Source organism: Schistocerca gregaria, chromosome 1 (genome assembly GCF_023897955.1).
Source record: "Schistocerca gregaria isolate iqSchGreg1 chromosome 1, iqSchGreg1.2, whole genome shotgun sequence".
NCBI classification, from domain to species: Eukaryota; Metazoa; Arthropoda; class Insecta; order Orthoptera; family Acrididae; genus Schistocerca; species Schistocerca gregaria.
In genome coordinates, this window is record NC_064920.1 from 332211623 (window position 1) to 332228257 (window position 16635).

At 45.2% G+C, this 16635-nt stretch overlaps 1 protein-coding gene across 2 annotated transcripts in view; it reads left to right on the forward strand.

The window, feature by feature from the left end:
- The window catches only part of LOC126344146 (nuclear pore complex protein Nup107-like), a 217617-nt gene that overhangs the window by 143306 nt on the left and 57676 nt on the right, over positions 1-16635 (forward strand). The window lies entirely within an intron of this gene.

Consider the following 16635-nt stretch of genomic DNA (forward strand, 5'->3'; position numbering starts at 1 on the left):
AGCAACATTCGATGACCGTCACTTTCCTAGTGTCGATGATGAGGTCACTCATATTACAGACATTATTCTTACAGCTGCGGAACGTTCAATACCTCGCACCTCCGAATTGCCCCGGCATCCCCCAGTTCCGTGGTGGAACGAGGCATGACGTGGCGCAGTACGTGAGCAGCGGCTTGCTCTTTGCGTTTTCAGACACCATCCTACATTGGCCAACTGTATCCGCTGCAAGCAGTTCCGTGCGCGATGCAGTCATGTCATCTGCGATAGCAAGAAGGCAAGCTGGGACTTTTTTACTAGCTCATTTAACACCTTCAATCCCTCCTTGGAAGTTTGGAGTCTGATTTGACGGTTATCTGGCGCCCCTAGTTTCTCCCCGGTCTCTGGGCTGACTGTCACGCATGACAAATTAGTGGACCCCGTTGCAATTTCTAACTCATTGGGTCAACACTTTGCTGAGATTTCGAGCTCTTCAAATTACCAGCCCGTGTTTCTCCCGAAGAAACGTGCAGCAGAAGTGCGACCTCTTGCTTTCTCCTCACACAATCGTGAAAGCTATAATACTGTTTTCTCCATGCAGGAACTCCAACATGTACTCTCTTCTTCTCGCTCCTCCACCCCAGGACCGGATGGTATCCACATCCAAATGTTGCTGCATTTATCATACCCTAGTCTGCGTTACCTCCTTCGCCTTTATAATCGAATTTGGGCCGACAGTACTTTTCCCAGACGATGGCGGGAAGCTATCGTCGTTCCTGTTCCGAAACCTGGAAAGGACAAACATCTCCCGTCTAGCTATTGTCCCATTTCTCTCACAAGCAGTGTAGGTAAGGTTTTGGAGTGTATGGTGAATTACCGTTTAGCTTGGTCGCTGGAGTCCCGCAGTCTTTTAACACCTGCCCAATGTTGTTTCCGAAAGCATCATTCTGCAGCTGACCATCTTGTTGCTCTCTTCACTTATATCATGAACAATTTTCTCCGGAAACGCCAAACAGTAGCACTATTTTTTTATCTGGAGAGAGCATATGATACCTGTTGGAGGACAGGCATCCTCCGCACTGTTCTCTTGAGGCTTTCGAGGTCAGCTGCCCCTTTTTCTTTGCGAATTTATGACAGAGCGCACATTTAGAGTGCAGGTGAACACTACTCTCTCCCGTACTTTCTCCCAAGAAAACGGGGTACCCCAGGGCTCCGTGCTAAGTGTTGTACTGTTTGCCATTGCCATAAAGCCAATTATGGATTGTCTTCTTCCTGATGTCTCGGGCTCCCTCTTTGTGGACGATTTTGTGATCTTCTACTGCTCTTAACGGACCAGCCTTCTTGAACGACGTCTTCAAGGATGTCTCGATCGCCTCCACTCTTGGAGCATCGAAACAGGCTTCCGCTTTTCTCCCAGTAAGACCATTTGTGTTAATTTTTTGCGTCATACGGGGTTTATTCCACCTTCCTTACATCTAGGACCTGTCAACCTTCCATTTTCGGATGTTGCTAAATTCTTGGGTCTTATGTTTGCAGAAAATTGTGCTGGTCCTCCCACGTTTCCTATCTTTCGGCCCACTGTCTGCGATCCCTCAACACCCTCCATGTCCTGAATGGTACCTCCTGGGGAGCGGACCAAGTGGTCCTTCGCCTCTATCGCGCCATAGTGCGCTCGAAGTTGGACTATGGAAGCATAGTTTACTCCTCCGCTCGGCCATCTATTCTTCGGCGTCTCGACTCTATCCACCACCGTGGATTACGTTTAGTGTCTGGAGCTTTTTACACCAGCCCTGTGGAAAGCCTTTATGCTGAGACTGCTGAATCTCCACTGTCCAATCGGCGAGCTGTCCTTCTGAGTCGTTATGCTAGCCACCTGTCTTCGATGCCTGCTAATCCGGCCCATGACATTTTTTTCGACACCTCCTTGGGTTTAGGGTATGCAGGCTGCGCTTCCTCCCTACTACCACCGGGAGTCCACTTCCGTCAACTGCTCTATTCTCTTTCCTTTCGATTTCCTAAAATTTTCTTGACAACTTGGGGCACAGCACCGCCTTGGCTCCGTCCCTGGACCTGCCTGCTCCGTGACCTTTGTCAGTTTCCCAAGGATGGAACCCCATTACTTGTTTATCGTTGGGCATTTGCTGCTCCATGTGCACAAATGAAGGAAGCCACATTTATTTACACTGATGGCTCAAAAACATCGTTTGGTGTAGGGAGTGCCTATATTGTTGACGACACCCCAACTCGATTTCAGCTTCTCGACCAGTGTTCAGTTTATACTGCGGAGCTTTACGCTGTTCTCCAGGCTGTCCAATACATACGTCGCCATCAGTGGACACAGTATGTGATCTGTTCAGATTCTCTCAGCTCTCTCCTCAGTCTCCAAGCTCTCTACCCTGTCCACCCCTGGTCCATCGGATTCAGGACTGCCTACACTTGCTCCACTTTGGGGGGGGGGGGGGGGGTCTCTTTGGCGTTCCTCTGGATCCCAGGACACGTTTGTATCTGTGGAAATGAGGCGGCCGATATAGACGCCAAGGCTGCAGTCTCTCTTCTTCGGCCAGCTATTCGCACGATTCCCTTCGGCGCTCTACGGAGTCTTTTATGTCGTCGTGTTGTTTTTTTATGGCACGTACATTGGTCAACACTTCCTAATAATAAATTGCAGGATGTGAAAGCTCTTCCCTGTGCTTGGACCTCTTCCTCCCGAATGCATCATCAGGAGGAGGTAATTTTAACTAGACTCCGGACAGGGCACTGTTATTTTAGCCATTGACATCTTACAAGTTGCTACCCTCCCCCACTCTGTCCCCACTGCTCTCAGCTGTGGACGGTAAGACACCTTTTACTTGAGTGCCCCTATTTTACTCAGTTACGCGCCCGTCTACAGCTGTCGCCTGATATGTCTTCCATTTTATCAGATGACACGCGCTCAGCTGATCGCGTTCTCGAGTTTATTAGTGCCAGTGAGATGACGTCAGTAATTTGAAGCTCTTTTTGGGTATAACCAACCCCCTTCTATAGTGGCTTTTTAAGCTCTTCTTCTGTTTTTAGTTTCCCCAATTTTTTGAGTTTCGTTCCCATTGCTGCTGGTTTCCAGTTTAGTTTTTTTTCCCTAAGTCACAGACTGGGTGCATAAAAAAAAGTAAAATAAAAGGCGACCAGTCAGTTGCAATTTATGTTAGAAAGGTTTGAGGAGTGTGCCGCAAAGATGGGTTTCCGGCTTTCAGTGTTGGGGGGGGGGGGGGGTTCCATTGTATTTTTAATTTATGTGAATTGCGAATGAGGGACACTGTTATACATTTTAAAGACTCAGTGAGGTTTCTTGGCCTCACTTTTTACTCCTGAGAGGCTTGAAAGCCAGAATCCAGAAGGCATTGAATATCATAAAGATCCTTAGCCATTTGTCTTGGGGAGGAGATACGGCACATTTGCTCCAGTTTTATAAGGCTTTTGTGCATTCATGGCTAGACTGTGGACGCACAATGTGTAGAGTCTTCTTACCTGAAGATTGACACTATCCACCATGAGGGGATTAGGCTGGCCACAGGTGCTTACAGGACCAGCCACATATCGAGTCTCTGTGCCGAGGCTAGGGGATTGCCACTCAACACACAGCAGCAGCTACTCATGGTGCATCAGACATGCAAGTTCTTTGCATCTCCAACTTCACATTTCTACCATACTATTGCTTGTCCACCTCGGGAACACCTCTTCTCAAATCGTTCCCAAGCAACGGCGCCATTTGGGATCTGCGTGCAGTGTATGCTGGAGCCCCTTGGTGTAGAGCACATACAACCCCAAACGTAGGTTTTTAACCACCTGCCACCATCTGCAGAGTACAGAGTAATTTTAGATTTGGTGCAGCACAGAAGAAATTGCAATCCTTCATATGTTTTTAATACATTATATTATGAGATTTTAACTGAGCACCACAACTCTGCAGTTTCTTTGTGCATGGGTTAAAGCAGGGTGGCCCATTGGTTGCTCACTGTTTCCCCTGATCCTGTCCTCTAGGGCCAACTGCCTTGATATTTTAGTGTCTTCAACACAGAATTATATGCAGTCTTGCAGGCAATGGACCAGATGAAATGTGCTTAAAATGAAAAATTCCTTGTCCAGGTTCTGTGTGCCATTCATTCTACATAGCTTGTACCCAGCACATAAAGTAATCAGGAATTTTACACGACTTTTGTAGCATATGCTGAAAGTGACATGATTAGTTAGATTTGTAATCAGTGCTGTTATAATTCAGAATCACCGGAAATGATTGATTGCCTCAGAGCCTTTCTGTTTTTGTACTATTCTTTTAATTATTGCACATAAGTACTCCACAAATTTTCAAATACTTGACAGACTTTGTGATGTTTGCCTGCTTTATTTCTTCATTGATAATCCTCAAGTGTAAATGTAGTGTATTGTTATACTGGCTGAAAAATGGGGGTTGGAATGTCAACACTGACTACTGTAAATGATGTAACCGACAGTTGCACAATTGCTTTTCACAGTTCTTTACTTTTACTGTTCACATCCGCCCAGTATCTCATAATTATGTGGCCAGTTCACTATTGGTAAATGTTGATAAGCCTCGTTAATAGGTTGCAGACAACATCAGCATACTGCTACTAGTTTACTGTTGAACATCTGTGAGGAGTAAAAACCTAACCACACAGTTCAAAGTTCTTGCAGAATAATATGGTACGTGTGACACTATTTTTTCAAATAATTAAACAGACATTGTCAATAATTGTTTTAACACATGACCTTTTTGTGTTACACTTATTCTACTGTTACGTTAATCCATTGTTGTTAATCTAACCAATACATGTTTCACGTCTGAAAATCGGACTGATTGTTCTCGGGATCAACTACCAAAATAAGTGGACAAAAACATCATGTACGGTATGTTACTTATGATTACACCCACTTTTCGCCAATTAAGTTATAAACACAACTTTTACATAATGTTGTAAATGACACAAATGTTAATACGTTAACAACAAATTTACAGTTAAAAATAGTGCTGAAACATGTATGGGTGAAACAAAAGAAAAAGGTGTCTTTCATAAGGCGGAACTTCTCATCCCATTTTCTTAGCCAGCACTGAGACAAGAAAAGAACTGCACCACAAGATGACCCTGAGAAAAATTGTCATAATTCGATTTTGAACATTCGATAACTGTCAGTTACCAATATTAGTGAACTATTGACTTCAGATTTGACATTTTATCATAGGAAAAATCTCGAATTTCACAACATTGACCATAAACTGCAAATGTATCATTTTGTCCGCAAAAACTGCCAATTTTGTATTATTTTTCACATTATCATTTATGCAAATTTTTCCTGTAATAACATATTAACTGTAACTTGGAGTTTAGTTCGTTGTTAGTGGAAATTCAGTTGGATGCAAAACAAGGATGTGTGCCTAGCTTTCAGAGCCACAGCTTTCATTCCTTGAGATAGGAATTAAAACCAGAGAAAGGAAGGTGGAAAATCCTGAGAGTCTTTGTAATAAAACATGTCCTGTTTTTAATTGTGCATGATCTTCATATTTCAACTCAGTTGTGATGATGATTTTGTATTCCATTTGTTATTTAACTCCTCTTGCAAATCCTCTAATCTATTAAAGGATCCAAAGTCTGTCCAGTTTCTTCTCTGCAAACAAAATATATGTGTACTTATTTTCTAAGTCTACATCTACATAAACAGCAGTACTATACTAGCCATCACATGATTTGTTGTTGTGGGTACAGTGTGTACTGGTTTCATTTGCTCCCTCCATCTACTTTTCAACTAGCAGATGATATGCTGGAGGAGAAACTGTCATCACTATGCTGTACAAACAGAATTTTTCAAGTCCCGACATTGAGTTCATCTGTACTTGAGCAAGTAATAAGTTTGTTGACTCATTCTGGAATATGAACTCTTGGAATCTTGGAACACCTTCCGAGATGTATTTTATTTTCCTAAAATGTTTGCCACTGCAGATTATTAATCATTTCAGTGACAAACTCATGTTAACTAATTAAACTAATGACCAATTGTGCAGGGACCCCCTCTGTCTGTCTCCCCTTTACTTTCTCACCACCTGTCTCTGCCCTCCCTCTTCCTCTCCCTCCCACACCCCCCCCCCCCCCACACCCCCACCACCCCCGCACATTCGCGCACTGCCTGCCTACCCTGAACGTTCGCCTATCTGCCTGCCTACCCTGAACGTTCGCCTATCTGCCTGCCTACCCTGAATGTTCGCCTCTCTGCCTGCCTACCCTGAACGTTCGCCTCTCTGCCTGCCTACCCTGAACGTTCGCCTCTCTGCCTGCCTACCCTGAACGTTCGCCTCTCTGCCTGCCTACCCTGAACGTTCGCCTCTCTGCCTGCCTACCCTGAACGTTCGCCTCTCTGCCTGCCTACCCTGAACGTTCGCCTCTCTGCCTGCCTACCCTGAACGTTCGCCTCTCTGCCTGCCTACCCTGAACGTTCGCCTCTCTGCCTGCCTACCCTGAACGTTCGCCTCTCTGCCTGCCTACCCTGAACGTTCGCCTCTCTGCCTGCCTACCCTGAACGTTCGCCTCTCTGCCTGCCTACCCTGAACGTTCGCCTCTCTGCCTGCCTACCCTGAACGTTCGCCTCTCTGCCTGCCTACCCTGAACGTTCGCCTCTCTGCCTGCCTACCCTGAACGTTTGCCTCTCTGCCTGCCTACCCTGAACGTTCGCCTCTCTGCCTGCCTACCCTGAACGTTCGCCTCTCTGCCTGCCTACCCTGAACGTTCGCCTCTCTGCCTGCCTACCCTGAACGTTCGCCTCTCTGCCTGCCTACCCTGAACGTTCGCCTCTCTGCCTGCCTACCCTGAACGTTCGCCTCTCTGCCTGCCTACCCTGAACGTTCGCCTCTCTGCCTGCCTACCCTGAACGTTCGCCTCTCTGCCTGCCTACCCTGAACGTTCGCCTCTCTGCCTGCCTACCCTGAACGTTCGCCCCTCTGCCTGCCTACCCTGAACGTTCGCCCCTCTGCCTGCCTACCCTGAACGTTCGCCCCTCTGCCTGCCTACCCTGAACGTTCGCCCCTCTGCCTGCCTACCCTGAACGTTCGCCCCTCTGCCTGCCTACCCTGAACGTTCGCCCCTCTGCCTGCCTACCCTGAACGTTCGCCCCTCTGCCTGCCTACCCTGAACGTTCGCCCCTCTGCCTGCCTACCCTGAACGTTCGCCCCTCTGCCTGCCTACCCTGAACGTTCGCCCCTCTGCCTGCCTACCCTGAACGTTCGCCCCCTCTGCCTGCCTACCCTGAACGTTCGCCCCTCTGCCTGCCTACCCTGAATGTTCGCCCCTCTGCCTGCCTACCCTGAACGTTCGCCCCTCTGCCTGCCTACCCTGAACGTTCGCCCCTCTGCCTGCCTACCCTGAACGTTCGTTCGCCCCTCTGCCTGCCTACCCTGAACGTTCGTTCGCCCCTCTGCCTGCCTACCCTGAACGTTCGTTCGCCCCTCTGCCTGCCTACCCTGAACGTTCGTTCGCCCCTCTGCCTGCCTACCCTGAACGTTCGTTCGCCCCTCTGCCTGCCTACCCTGAACGTTCGTTCGCCCCTCTGCCTGCCTACCCTGAACGTTCGTTCGCCCCTCTGCCTGCCTACCCTGAACGTTCGTTCGCCCCTCTGCCTGCCTACCCTGAACGTTCGTTCGCCCCTCTGCCTGCCTACCCTGAACGTTCGTTCGCCCCTCTGCCTGCCTACCCTGAACGTTCGTTCGCCCCTCTGCCTGCCTACCCTGAACGTTCGTTCGCCCCTCTGCCTGCCTACCCTGAACGTTCGTTCGCCCCTCTGCCTGCCTACCCTGAACGTTCGTTCGCCCCTCTGCCTGCCTACCCTGAACGTTCGTTCGCCCCTCTGCCTGCCTACCCTGAACGTTCGTTCGCCCCTCTGCCTGCCTACCCTGAACGTTCGTTCGCCCCTCTGCCTGCCTACCCTGAACGTTCGTTCGCCCCTCTGCCTGCCTACCCTGAACGTTCGTTCGCCCCTCTGCCTGCCTACCCTGAACGTTCGTTCGCCCCTCTGCCTGCCTACCCTGAACGTTCGTTCGCCCCTCTGCCTGCCTACCCTGAACGTTCGTTCGCCCCTCTGCCTGCCTACCCTGAACGTTCGTTCGCCCCTCTGCCTGCCTACCCTGAACGTTCGTTCGCCCCTCTGCCTGCCTACCCTGAACGTTCGTTCGCCCCTCTGCCTGCCTACCCTGAACGTTCGTTCGCCCCTCTGCCTGCCTACCCTGAACGTTCGTTCGCCCCTCTGCCTGCCTACCCTGAACGTTCGTTCGCCCCTCTGCCTGCCTACCCTGAACGTTCGTTCGCCCCTCTGCCTGCCTACCCTGAACGTTCGTTCGCCCCTCTGCCTGCCTACCCTGAACGTTCGTTCGCCCCTCTGCCTGCCTACCCTGAACGTTCGTTCGCCCCTCTGCCTGCCTACCCTGAACGTTCGTTCGCCCCTCTGCCTGCCTACCCTGAACGTTCGTTCGCCCCTCTGCCTGCCTACCCTGAACGTCCACCCACCCCCCCCGCCTGCCTCTGCCGCACATTCCACACACCCCCCACCTGCCTCTGCCGCACTTACGCCACCCCCCCCCCCCCCCCCGCACCTGCCTCCCCCGCACGTTCGCCCCCACCCTGCCTGCCTCCCCCGCACGTTCGCCCTCACCCTGCCTGCCTCCCACGCACGTTCGCCCCCACCCTGCCTGCCTCCCCCGCACGTTCGCCCCCACCCTGCCTGCCTCCCCCGCACGTTCGCCCCCACCCTGCCTGCCTCCCCCGCACGTTCGCCCCCCACCCTGCCTGCCTGCCCCGCACGTTCGCCACCCACCCTGCCTGCCTGCCCCGTACGTTCGCCCCCCACCCTGCCTGCCTGCCCCGCACGTTCGCCCCCCACCCTGCCCCGCACGTTCGCCCCCCACCCTGCCTGCCTGCCTGCCCTCACGTTCGCCCCCCCACCCTGCCTGCCTCCCCCGCACGTTCGCCCCCCACCCTGCCTGCCTCCCCCGCACGTTCGCCCCCCACCCTGCCTGCCTCCCCCGCACGTTCGCCCCCCACCCTGCCTGCCTCCTCCGCACGTTCGCTGCCCTCCCCTCGGTGCGTCCCCCCACTCCCTCCCCCCCATCACCCATCCTGCCTGCCCCACATGTTCGCCTGCCCCAGCCTGGCTACTTCCCTCCAGCTAATCTAATTTGGTTTGGTTCCCAGACCTACAGTCAGTACTAAAGAATTTCTCAACAAAGGCTTTGTTAATATCCTCTTTTTGTGTGTATTGCACTTCCTGAGGATTCTTTCACTGTATCTGAGCCTGTCATCTGCCCCTCCCATAATTATTTTTATGTGGCATTCCACATTAAATCATTCCTGATAGAAAAGCTTGGGTACCTGAAGCTTGTGACTGAATCCAACGATCGGGTTGTCGATTATGGAGTCAAATTATACTGGATACTTTTATCTATACATGCACATCATGTATATTTATTCTGATACCAGCTTTCAATCTTTGCACGAAGCACCCAGAAGGGGAGGAGGAAATCAAATAAAATGAAACTTTGTGGGTTGAGAGTGTGTGTGTGATGTTCTTTTAGTGATCACAGAACCCAGTAATATTTACAAATCCCTTTGCAGTGTGAACCCTTTTATCAGTATGATGCTCCAACCTCTCTGCCCTGGATGCATGCACTGATTCCTGTTATATCCTCCGGTGAGACAAGCTGTCCCACAACTGTTGCAACATCATCAATATCTTGGTTACTAGCCCTTGGACTGATTTTATGTCCAAGCTGGCTCCACACATGTTCTGTCAAATACCGATCTGTGAATCTTAAATGGCCAAGGGAGTTCCTCAACATCAAGCAAACAATGCTTATTACTATGTCGTCCATATGGCAGTCTCTCCGATGGTCAAATGTTGGTAAGTTTGTATGATTCTCCTGGGTGAACAATTTCTTGAATGTGAAATTTAAAACTTCAGCTTTCATTCTGCTATCTTCAATGGCCCACACCAGACTGATTGACAACAGATTGAATGGAAGTTTTAAACCCTCTTAGAGATTTTACATATGACCAGAATTTTCTCGGGTTCTCTGCCAGATCTTTTGCTAAGATGTGACAGAGGTAGTAGTTGTATGCTTTATGCACAGATCTTTTCAGAGTCACAGGAATCTCTAGTAAGCTTCACTTGTCGTCTTTTATGCGCCCTCTTTTGAACCAAGTGCATAACAGCCTTGACCAACTCAGCATCTGCTGAATTTCATTATTTAACCATGGTCGGTCATTTCCATGTTTTATCCACTTATTAGGCACATAACTTTGCAGACCATGATTTACAATCTGCTTAAACTTTGCCAATAATGCCTCTACATCCATCTTACTGGAACTGAGCAATGCCAGTTCACTGTCTAAGTGAGATGTTAATATATGCTTATTTGTTCTATCTATCAGAAACTCTCTCCTAGTCATCTTGACTGATTTATTACCTTTCATACCCATAGTTGCTGTAATGACATGATCCCTTCTCCCCATTTTTATACTGACATTGTCGACAAGGTCTGGCCTATTTGTAGATATTTCCATTGCTTGTGGGCTGACAAGCTAGCTGCACAAGACAACTTGCAGAAAACATGCTCAAAAGTATTTGACATGACTGTGCCTGTACCCTCCACAATGAATCCATAGACATCCCAGTCTATACTTGGCACGCTAAAGTCGTTTCCAACCAGTATTGCATGGTATGTATATTTACGGGCTATTGACCATAGACTTTCTTTGAATGATTCTAGAACTGTCACAGCAGAATTGGGTGGCCAGTAAAAACATCCAACAATTAAATTGGTTTCACCTCACCTGTTATAAGCAATCGGATGTCTTCACTGTCGCCGGCCGCGGTGGTCTCGCGGTTCTAGGCGCGCAGTCCGGAACCATGCGTCTGCTACGGTCGCAGGTTCGAATCCTGCCTCGGGCATGGATGTGTGTGATGTCCTTAGGTTAGTTAGGTTTAAGTAGTTCTAAGTTCTAGGGGACTGATGACCACAGTAGTTGAGCCCCATAGTGCTCAGAGCCATTTGAACCATTTTTCTTCACTGTCACAGTCAACTTCAACAGAGACAATATTTTTGTCAACTGCAATGAACACTCCCCCTCATATGGCCTCTGATCTGTCTTTCTGATATACATTCCATGACTCGCTAAATATGTCTGAGCTTTCCACTTCATGTTTCAGCCAGCTCTCAGTCTCATGAAAAATTTGAGTGCGATGTCTTACCTGGAGGGAATTAAATTTAGGAACCTTATTATGAATACTTCGGCAGTTTACTGATAAAATTGTGACAGTCTAAGTATCTTTATTTTGAACGCTGTTTAACTTCCCTTGCTGTACATCAACTGGGGAGTGTTTATCAGAGCACCTCAAGATACTGCCTAGGCTGAAAAATCCTCATGTGCACTCATCAAGTACTCTGTTACACAAGTAGTTGCTTCCTTTGTGTAGTGCACTCCTGACCTATCAATGGGAGGCCCACAAATCCCCACAGGACAATTCAGGTATAGAAATCTGCAGCCAAGACTGTTCTGGCAGAAGATGTGTTGTAATTTCTAGCAAGCAAAACAAATCTGTTTTGTCTATACATCAAGGCAAATATTCCAGAATGTGTGTATTCTCTACTCTCGAAGTGGAAAGAGGCTAGATTTCAGGAACTTTGTTAGTTTGTTGTTGTTGTTCTCCTAATGGCTCAAATTAAAAATTTGAAAGTTAGTGATTATTGGTCCACAGGTGTACTTTTAAACACTCCAATTTCTACTAAAATTATGTCCCACAAATGTTTTCTTTTACTTTTAACAGTGCTGCAATTTCATGGCAACTTTGCTGGAGGTGATAGTGTGTTCAAAAGTAGGAATATTGTTGATAAAGTTCATTTTGCAGTGCATTAGTCCATATTAGAAGCATTGAATTGAAGAAAGTCTCATTTTTTAAAGATTGATTATCTTGTAAACATTTTTTCCATCCAAAAACAGTACATTCCAAATGATGACATTTGTGCTGTGTGACAGTCTGAGTGGATACATTTTGGATTTCCTGTACTGGTGCAACAATTCACTTCCACAATTTAGGAAAAGTGGCAGCATAGTTGCAGCATCTATGGGACCATATTTGAAACAGGTATACTCTCTGTATGTTGATAACTGGTGTTACATCTCATCTGTTTCTCTGTTACATCTGTTTCTCTGGCTCCTCAGTCATGAACAACCACATGTGGCACTAATTGTACGAATAGGCACAACACATGCCAAAACTGCAGAAAAATTGAAATGAGGAGAAACCAAGTTTAAGGCAGCTGACAAGATGCTTGCTGTTATGTGATGCAATAAAAGAATATATCCATCAGACAACTATAGTCTTTCCATGCAGAATACCACATGGAATTTTTTTAAATCTAAGATGCAACAATTGCCACATTTTTCAGTGTTCCTGCAGAACAAGGATGACCAGGAGATTTCTGCTCATCACAAGTTTTATATCTAAAGGAAACAGTTTTCTTACTAGGAAGACAAACTATCAACCAAGCATGAGTGGATGTAAGAGTCATGTTGTGTTACAAATGGCAAACCAGCATTTTCATAAACTCCAACAGGCTCATAATGTTCTTTTGAAGGAGGGGGAGGTGGGGGGGGGGGGGGGGGGGGAGAGCCATTGATGGATTCCAAATACATTTAAATGAGCTACATTAGTTTTGCTGAAACTAAACTAACTCAGTGCCATATTAAACTTGAGAGCTAATGATGAAGTAAGATATTTCTGGTATATTTCCTTGCTTCCTTAACATATTTGTCATTTATTTGAAAGTAAGTACCTTTACACACAAGTACTTCTAAGAAAAGAGTTTTACAGTGTCTGCTTTTTTTTATTAAAATACATTAAATGAAGTACAACAATAGGGCACTATTACTTTTTTGGCCCACAGTTTGTTGAAAAATATGGACACTTTTCTTCAGACAATTACTTTGAGTGACAGATGATTGACATCAAAACCTAAGGTTGCTTCATTTTGACAGAGTTATCTGAAACTGACCACAATGTCAGACTGGACAGGAGTAGGATACAACTGTTACAGCACTAGCCATAGCAGTTTAGGGAAAACACACAAAACATAAACCTGGATTGTGTAACTCAGAACTGTGGGTTGTAACAGTATAACACTGAATAGCTGCCTGAGTTTGTTCAGTGTCCTAACTGTCTCTTCCCTCCTACAGATTTAAATGATGACAACATACAGCAGAAAGTGAAACATAGTGAGGTGGAAAAGCTCCACTTTGCTGTAATCCTACTCCTTAAACATTTTTAGTTCTTTTCTGATATATTTTCTACGCGAAAGACAGCTACTGTAGCTATATAAACTGCTGAATTCTTATTTATACTGTATCCTGCTAAACTTTATTCTTTAATGTATGGTTTTCAGCCCAACGGTGATGACAGTATAATTCCTTTTTGAGGAAACACTACATTTGATGAATTGTTATAAATTTATGAGTCAATAAAAGCACATGCTAGTCAAAATTCAATCCTGGAAATAGTTGTGTGTTTTAAGATTACCACACCTGCACTGAAAGCCCTCATTCTGGAATTTCCAATGATCATCATACTATTTCTGAGAGCTCAATATTTTAACAGTTATTAGTAATAAAAAGTATCGTATTCCAGAACGTTTGAATCTTAAAATGCTATTGTAAGACTTCGAGCTTTATAGTTTTGAAGCCCCAATTCTTCTGCTTTCAAAAATTTAAAACCTTCTTAAAATAATGTGTTAGTTAATAAAACATTCAAATTAGAAAATTTAACTTTTCACAAAATTATTGGCAGGGTTTGAAAATCTCCATGTACATTAAAACTTCCACTTCACTAAATAGTGGTTCACCTGTAAAGGAACCAATTATAAGATGCTAGTGCATCATATTCTTGAGTACTGCTCGAGTGTTGTACCAGAGCAGATTGAACAGACACATCGAAGGAATTCAGAGGCAGGCTGCTATATTTGTTACACGTAAGAGTTACAGAGATGCCTCAGGAACTCGAAAGGGAATACCTGGAGGGAAGGTGACGTTCTTTATGAGAAACACTACTGAGAAAATTTGGAGAACTGGCATTTGAAGCTGAGTACCGAAATATTCCACTGTCATCAAGAAAAATTGCACATAAGGACTACACAGATAAGATACAAGAAACTATGGCTTATGTGGAGGCATACAGACAGTAGTTTTTCCCTTGCTCCATTTGTGAGTGGATCAGGAAAGGAAATGACAAGCAGTGGTACTGGGCACCCTCTACCACATGCCATATGGCATCTTGTGGAGTACCTATGTAGATGTAGAATATCATAAAAAATGGCAGAATGCTTGAGTCATTTACCAATTGATATTTGTGTCCTAAAGGTGTGTCGTCAAATGAATAGTTAAATGACTGGAAATTGGTTTGTTTGCAGTTGTGTCCCTAAGGTGCACTCTTTTTTCAGAAGTGTTTTGCTATAAGTTTCATTCTTCAGATTGTGAAGGGTAGTGTCTGCACCTCTTGTAGGATCATCAAACGGATGTGCTATACCAGCTGATGTACAGGGCTGAGGATTATTGATTCAAGATTCCATTGAAGGCTCATCACTGTTATAAACATCAGGAAATACAAAGTCACTGTCACTCCTCGCAAGTATTTCCAGGATCTCTCTCTCTCTCTCTCTCTCTCTCTCTCTCTCTCTCTCTCTCTCTCTCTCTCTCTCTCTCTCTCTCTCTCTCTCTCACTCACTCTCTCACTCACTCTCTCTCTGTAATCACGGTGATGTAACATTTCTTTCATAGAATAGAATAACACAAAGATAAAACTGCTGAAAACATGCAAAGCAGAGTAGTAAGGGACTACAGCAGCAAGCATAGTTGCACACTTGAACTATGAAACTGTAACTCTAAAAATCTTTGGAAGAATGGCGCAGAAATTCAGCTTTACATGTCAACACAGCTAGAGAATACATGCAAATATAGGTCAGCCTGCTTAAACTTATTCACAGCTGTGAGAGGGCTGGTGGAGCAGGCCACAAAATTCATCAATAGTGCAAGAGGTCACATTCAAAAGTGCCCGCAGCATGACGAGGCACCTCTTCCACTGCAGTGAGAAGGTTAATATCAAATGAAATAATAGTGGAAGCATCTCGTTTTTCAGCCAGTATTGTACTAGAAGTTAGAGTACTGTAAGGAATTGGTCAACATATTGGTGTTAAAGGAGGAGTCCTCTACATCATTTCTTGAAAGAGTGAAATTTTTGAGAGACCTTTTCAGTTTTCTGCAAAGATGTTGTAGAAGGAGATGGAACTCTGTGTCAACAAAGACATACAGGTTTATTGTGACTTGACCAGAAATTTATTTATAAGTATAGCACATGAACTAAGAAACAATATACCTACAAATTGTCAATAATTATATTTAAGAATGTTAAACTCAGTTCTGAACTTCAAACTTTCATTGTTTGTTTGCATTTTACAATAATAGATGTATATATAGGGTAGCATACTGCTTTGATAAATGGGTGTTTACATATTATCTACCTAACTGATGAATGATGATTGTCACCATAGACGTTTTATTTATTTAATTAATTAGTTAGTATAGTACCAGTAAACTGCCAATTCTTCAAATAATTGAACTTCCATGTATAAAACAGCTTCAAATGTCTTATCACTTCACAAAAGAGTTAATGTGGTTGATATTTGCCTTTAAGCTTGTGAGTGAGAAAAAATTTAGAAATGATTTAAAGATTTGAAATTATTCTTGAAGTTTGTTGGAAATCAGTAAGTGCTCTTGTTATGAAATGCTGGATGAATATAAACTGGGTAATTTCCCCCCCCCCCCCCCCCCCCCCCACCCATTTTAAGCCCAAGCTATTTTTTCACACATTTTAATATTTATGACAATATATCTTTTGAACTGTGAGTCATACAGTGGTATAATGTTGTGCAGGTACATCAAGTGATGTAATATGTAGATACTGTAGGCAAAGTACATTGTGATTAGAGATAGTACTAAAGAAGTAATAAATTAAAACGTCATGCCTGACACTGAAGTTTAACTGCATGAACAGTGTTCATGATTTTGTAGGGGGTGTCAGTGAGAAAAATGTATTTTAATGGTTTGAAATTATGTGCAATCTTTATTGGAAGTTGCTTAGTGCTCTTGGCAATTTATGAATGAATGAAGTCCATGGATTTGCATGCTGTTACACTCTCTCAAGAAAACACAGTTTCTAAATAGCGTACTTATCTTATTGTGTTAAAATTTTAACATAATATTATACTTCTTAATGAGCAGATTATGATAGCATTTCAAATTTTTAAATTAGGTCAGTAATAATGCAAAATATTGGAAATTGAATTTTTGTTGCCCCTTAAGTGGCAACGGTAGTGGGTGAGGCTCCAGTAGGAGCAAGAAAGCACATTAGATAGAGCTGAAAGATAGGAACTATCGAAGGTTGAGAGCAGGGGGGTTACAAGAATGTTGGATATGCTGCAGGAGTGTTTCGACCTTCACATATCAGAAAATCTTGTGTTGTTGCAAGGAGTCCAGACACCATGGCCTGTAAAGCTCTAGTTACAGGTAAGAACAGTGTGTT